This window comes from Cyclopterus lumpus, chromosome 14 (genome assembly GCF_009769545.1).
Source record: "Cyclopterus lumpus isolate fCycLum1 chromosome 14, fCycLum1.pri, whole genome shotgun sequence".
Lineage (NCBI taxonomy): Eukaryota > Metazoa > Chordata > Actinopteri > Perciformes > Cyclopteridae > Cyclopterus > Cyclopterus lumpus.
The window spans coordinates 1096610-1103909 of record NC_046979.1 but is presented as its reverse complement, the minus strand read 5'-3'; positions in this window follow the sequence as shown (position 1 = coordinate 1103909).

The window sequence follows — 7300 nt, the reverse complement described above, 5'->3', positions numbered from 1 at the left end:
GGTTTGGAAGCTTCTGTAGAGACCGGTACACCAGGAAGGTTTAGAAGCTTCTGTAGAGACCGGTACACCAGGAAGGTTTGGAAGCTTCTGTAGAGACCGGTACACCAGGAAGGCTTGGAAGCTTCTGTAGAGACTAGTTCACCAGGAAGGTTTGGAAGCTTCTGTAGAGACCGGTACACCAGGAAGGTTTGGAAGCTTCTGTAGAGACCGGTACACCAGGAAGGTTTGGCTAGCTGGATGCTGTCGTGCTAATGTCGTATTTGGGTTTATAAATCAACGGGGACAAATCCAGCATGGACAGTTACGGGAGTAAGAGACATGAACACACAGAAAACATGAGAACACCAGGACACACATGAGAACATGAGAACACCAGGACACACATGAGAACATGAGAACTCAGGATTGAGGTGAAGAAACACAATGAGGTGGATAAAAACAGGCTCACTTTAACCCTAACAAGGTTCATAGGGGCATCTTAACATATACACATAGTCTATTAGATATATATATATATGTGATTTATATTATACAATATTTATATTTTATCATATGATATTCAGGATATTTATATTGTATATTAATATTATATGGTATTTATACAATACACTTATTGTAAGTCGCTTTGGATAAAAGCGTCAGCTAAATGACATGTAATGTAATGTAATGTAATATATCATATTATACTGAATATTATTATATGATATATATTAATATACTGAATTGTGTGACTACAATGTCCTTATTATGTCAGTGTTGGAATAAATGTTCAATATTTAACAACAAAGTAGTAAAGGCGTGTTTGATACTTGCTTTTGCATTGAATCATTCTGGGATGTTTGCTGAAATTGATTGGATGGCCCTACCAATAAAACATTCCACCAGTCACCACTGCAAACGTGCTTAAAGTACTTTTGATTTCTCACAAGGAAACAGAACATTCATTTCCACCACAAATTGGCGACGAGGATGAGATGGACGTGCATGCGTTGACTCGTAAGACAGAGGTCTCGACTAAAGGGTTGGTAGGCCTCCTTCACGCCTACTGAGCGGTCTGTGTGTATCCGTTGAATCCTAAAATAAATGAATTGACACTCCAGGTAATACAGAGGACAGATAACTAGAGATAACTGACGTGCCTTAGTTATTCATGTGGTATTGTTCACCAGTCTGGTGAATCCTGAATTGATTGACGTAAAAGATAACTAGAGAACGGGAAGCGCTCAGAGACGGTTCTGCATACGTTGTACATATATGTATGAACACGTATGCATACATGTTTGCATACGTTGTAAATATGTACATATTGTACATACAGTATTCATGCTGTCCATCTATATGGATCTCATATTTATTTCTTGCACTATTTGTATTGTTTTCAACCTGTAGAACCAGAACTTGTACATAAATGTTTTATTTCTTATTTGATTGTTGATGGTTGGTACTTTTTTAAATCAAAGCGTCAGCAGTTCATTCGACTTCGGCCAACAACGCCAAGTTTAGAGTCCTTGTTTGTTTTGGGTCGGGAAGTTTTCTTACTTTCCAGATGTATTTCGCTAAATGAAGTGTAATAGTTGCACAACGTTATTGTTCAGCTGATGAAAACACTGAGCAGTCACAGAGAGAACTCCCTTCTGACCTGGTCTCCTGATTCCTCATTAAGACACATTAAATATTTAAACCTTTACTCATTAATGTGTTCAGTAAATATTGACATGTTTATCAGGAATCTTCACGGAGAAGGGATGACCGAACTTCTGGGGAGACAAAGTACGGCAAAGTTGAACTTTGCCGTACTTTGGGTCGGGACCCTGAGTTGGGTCGCAGTACATTTTATTAGGTCGCGAAATAATTCTTTTATTTACTCGATAGTCTTTTCAACATTTGTATCTGTAGGACATCTTTGAGCCACATGAGGGAGCATGAATGTTGTGGCAGTAAAAATGCTTAATTTACTCACAAATAAGTTTTTCCTCATGATTTATAGATGAGGCCTGTTGTGAATTGGGTTGCGATGGTTGGTCATTTATAAAATGTAGGAACCATTGATTGATTGAAGCAGAGTTGTAGTCTTCCACCCTTCTCTGCACTTCCATTCGAGCAGTTACCCACCCTTAACCTTAACTCTATAGAGACTGTGTCTGTCCCACAGCCACTTAAATTAATTAAATCAAAAGTAACCAGAAGAGGAGTCATACAAAATAACCTCATACAGGTTAACATCACTACTGCCACAGTGCAACAAAACAGGATAATTAAATGTGGACTCCTAAATATTAGATCTCTGTCATCTAAAGCTGTATTAGTAAATGATTTAATATCAGACAATCACATTGATTTATTGTGTCTTACTGAAACCTGGCTGAGCCATGAAGAATATGTCAGCCTAAATTAATCAACTCCTCCAAATCATATTAATACTCACATTCCTCGAGGCACCGGCCGAGGAGGTGGAGTAGCAGCCATCTTTGACTCAAGCCTATTAATGAATCCTAAACCTAAACTAAACTACAACTCATTTGAAAGCCTTGTTCTTAGTCTTTCACATCCAACCTGGAAAACATTACAGCCAATCCTATTTGTTATACTGTACCGGCCACCAGGTCCATATTCAGAATTTATATCTGAATTTTCAGAGTGTTTATCAAGTTTAGTCCTTAAAAGTGATAAGGTTATTATTGTAGGAGATTTTAATATTCATGTGGATATTGATAATGATTGCCTTAGTACTGCATTTATCTCATTGTTGGACTCGATTGGCTTCTGTCAGAGAGTACAGAAACCCACTCACTGCTTTGGCCACACCCTCCACCTTGTTCTAACATATGGCATTGACATTGAGCATTTGGAGGTCTTCCCACAGAACCCTCTTCTGTCAGACCATTACCTCATAACTTTTGAGTTTATACTCCCTGAATGTACACCGTTAGTCAAAAGTTTCTACACCAGATGTCTAACTGACAGTGCTGTAGCTACATTTAAAGAAGCGATTCCTTCTGCATTTGATTCAATACCACGTCTCAATGTGACGGAGGACTCCTGTGCTAACTTTAGTCCGTCCCAGATTGATCATATTGTCGATAGTGCTACAGGCTCACTGAGAATGACACTAGACTCGATAGCCCCACTGAAGAAAAAGACAGTGAGGCAAAGGAGGTTTGCTCCCTGGTAGAACCCTCAGACCCGCGACCTAAAGCAAACTTCACGAAAGCTTGAAAATATATGGCGTTCCACCAATCTGGAAGAATCACGCTTAGTTTGGCGAGATAGTCTTAAAACATATAAAAAGGCTCTCCGTAATGCCAGAGCAGCCTATTACTCATCAGTAATAGAGAAAAATAAGAACAACCCCAGGGTTCTCTTTAGCACTGTAGCCAGGCTGACAGAGAGTCACAGCTCTGTGGAGCCGTGTATTCCTATAGACCTCAGTAGTAATGACTTCATGAACATCTTCAATGAAAAGATTTGAACTATTAGAGGCAAGATTGATGATCTCTTGCCCTCAACTACTGCCGATCTGTCATCAAGAGGAGTGGCCTTGGAAACGGCTGTATGCCCTGGTGTATATTTGGATAGCTTTTCTCCCATTAACCTAGACCAATTGTCCTCAACGGTTTCTACTTCTAAACCGTCTACCTGTCTCTTAGACCCCATCCCAACGAGGCTGCTTAAAGACGTGTTGCCTTTAATTAGCACCTGGAGTTGGAGTTTCAGTCAGGAACACCACAGAGACAGCACTGTTGAAAATCACAAATGACCTCCTAAAGCATCAGATAAAGGACTCATCTCTGTACTGGTCTTGTTAGACCTTAGTCCTGATAAAGGACTCATCTCTGTACTGGTCTTGTTAGACTTTAGTGCTGATAAAGGACTCATCTCTGTACTGGTCTTGTTAGACCTTAGTGCTGATAAAGGACTCATCTCTGTACTGGTCTTGTTAGACCTTAGTGCTGATAAAGGACTCATCTCTGTACTGGTCTTGTTAGACCTTAGTGTTGATAAAGGACTCATCTATGTACTGGTCTTGTTAGACCTTAGTCCTGATAAAGGACTCATCTCTGTACTGGTCTTGTTAGACCTTAGTGCTGATAAAGGACTCATCTATGTACTGGTCTTGTTATACCTTAGTGCTGATAAAGGGACTCATCTCTGTACTGGTCTTGTTAGACCTTAGTGCTGATAAAGGACTCATCTCTGTACTGGTCTTGTTAGACTTTAGTGCTGATAAAGGACTCATCTCTGTACTGGTCTTGTTAGACCTTAGTGCTGATAAAGGACTCATCTCTGTACTGGTCTTGTTAGACCTTAGTGCTGATAAAGGACTCATCTCTGTACTGGTCTTGTTAGACCTTAGTGCTGATAAAGGACTCATCTCTGTACTGGTCTTATTAGACCTTAGTGCTGATAAAGGACTCATCTCTGTACTGGTCTTGTTAAACCTTAGTGCAGATAAAGGACTCATTACTGGTCTTGTTAGACCTTAGTGCTGATAAAGGACTCATCTCTGTACTGGTCTTATTAGACCTTAGTTCAGATAAAGGACTCATCTCTGTACTGGTCTTGTTATACCTTAGTGCTGATAAAGGACTCATCTCTGTACTGGTCTTGTTAGACCTTAGTGCTGATAAAGGACTAATCTCTGTACTTGTCTTGTTAGACCTTAGTGCTGATAAAGGACTCATCTCTGTACTGGTTTTGTTAGACCTTAGTGCTGATAAAGGACTCATCTCTGTACTGGTCTTGTTAGACCTTAGTGCAGATAAAGGACTCATCTCTGTACTGGTCTTGTTAAACCTTAGTGCAGATAAAGGACTAATTACTGGTCTTGTTAGACCTTAGTGCAGATAAAGGACTCATCTCTGTACTGGTCTTGTTAAACCTTAGTGCAGATAAAGGACTCATTACTGGTCTTGTTAGACCTTAATGCTGATAAAGGACTCATCTCTGTACTGGTCTTATTAGACCTTAGTGCAGATAAAGGACTCATCTCTGTACTGGTCTTGTTAAACCTTAGTGCAGATAAAGGACTCATTACTGGTCTTGTTAGACCTTAGTGATGATAAATGACTCATCTCTGTACTGGTCTTGTTAAACCTTAGTGCAGATAAAGGACTCATTACTGGTCTTGTTAGACCTTAGTGCAGATAAAGGACTCATCTCTGTACTGGTCTTGTTAGACCTTAGTGCTGATAAAGGACTCATCTCTGTACTGGTCTTGTTAAACCTTAGTGCAGATAAAGGACTCATTACTGGTCTTGTTAGACCTTAGTGCAGATAAAGGACTCATCTCTGTACTGGTCTTGTTAGACCTTAGTGCTGATAAAGGACTCATCTATGTACTGGTCTTGTTATACCTTAGTGCTGATAAAGGACTCATCTCTGTACTGGTCTTGTTAGACCTTAGTGCTGATAAAGGGACTCATCTCTGTACTGGTCTTGTTAGACTTTAGTGCTGATAGAGGACTCATCTCTATACTGGTCTTGTTAGACCTTAGTGCTGATAAAGGACTCATCTCTGTACTGGTCTTGTTAGACCTTAGTGCTGATAAAGGACTCATCTATGTACTGGTCTTGTTATACCTTAGTGCTGATAAAGGACTCATCTCTGTACTGGTCTTGTTAGACCTTAGTGCTGATAAAGGGACTCATCTCTGTACTGGTTTTGTTAGACCTTAGTGCTGATGAAGGACTCATCTCTGTACTGGTCTTATTAGACCTTAGTGTAGATAAAGGACTCATCTCTGTACTGGTCTTGTTAAACCTTAGTGCAGATAAAGGACTCATTACTGGTCTTGTTAGACCTTAGTGATGATAAAGGACTCATCTCTGTACTTGTCTTGTTAGACCTTAGTGCAGATAAAGGACTCATCTCTGTACTGGTCTTGTTAAACCTTAGTGCAGATAAAGGACTCATTACTGGTCTTGTTAGACCTTAGTGCAGATAAAGGACTCATCTCTGTACTGGTCTTGTTAGACCTTAGTGCAGATAAAGGACTCATCTCTGTACTGGTCTTGTTAAACCTTAGTGCAGATAAAGGACTCATTACTGGTCTTGTTAGACCTTAGTGCAGATAAAGGACTCATCTCTGTACTGGTCTTGTTAGACCTTAGTGCTGATAAAGGACTCATCTCTGTACTGGTCTTGTTATACCTTAGTGCTGATAAAGGACTCATCTCTGTACTGGTCTTGTTAGACCTTAGTGCTGATAGAGGACTCATCTCTATACTGGTCTTGTTAGACCTTAGTGCTGATAAAGGACTCATCTCTGTACTGGTCTTGTTAGACCTTAGTGCTGATAAAGGACTCATCTATGTACTGGTCTTGTTAGACCTTAGTGCTGATAAAGGACTCATCTATGTACTGGTCTTGTTATACCTTAGTGCTGATAAAGGACTCATCTCTGTACTGGTCTTGTTAGACCGTAGTGCTGATAAAGGGACTCATCTCTGTACTGGTTTTGTTAGACCTTAGTGCTGATGAAGGACTCATCTCTGTACTGGTCTTATTAGACCTTAGTGCAGATAAAGGACTCATCTCTGTACTGGTCTTGTTAAACCTTAGTGCAGATAAAGGACTCATTACTGGTCTTGTTAGACCTTAGTGATGATAAATGACTCATCTCTGTACTGGTCTTGTTAAACCTTAGTGCAGATAAAGGACTCATTACTGGTCTTGTTAGACCTTAGTGCAGATAAAGGACTCATCTCTGTACTGGTCTTGTTAGACCTTAGTGCTGATAAAGGACTCATCTCTGTACTGGTCTTGTTAAACCTTAGTGCAGATAAAGGACTCATTACTGGTCTTGTTAGACCTTAGTGCAGATAAAGGACTCATCTCTGTACTGGTCTTGTTAGACCTTAGTGCTGATAAAGGACTCATCTCTGTACTGGTCTTGTTATACCTTAGTGCTGATAAAGGACTCATCTCTGTACTGGTCTTGTTAGACTTTAGTGCTGATAGAGGACTCATCTCTATACTGGTCTTGTTAGACCTTAGTGCTGATAAAGGACTCATCTCTGTACTGGTCTTGTTAGACCTTAGTGCTGATAAAGGACTCATCTATGTACTGGTCTTGTTATACCTTAGTGCTGATAAAGGACTCATCTCTGTACTGGTCTTGTTAGACCTTAGTGCTGATAAAGGGACTCATCTCTGTACTGGTTTTGTTAGACCTTAGTGTAGATAAAGGACTCATCTCTGTACTGGTCTTATTAGACCTTAGTGTAGATAAAGGGACTCATCTCTGTACTGGTTTTGTTAGACCTTAGTGTAGATAAAGGACTCATCTCTGTACTGGTC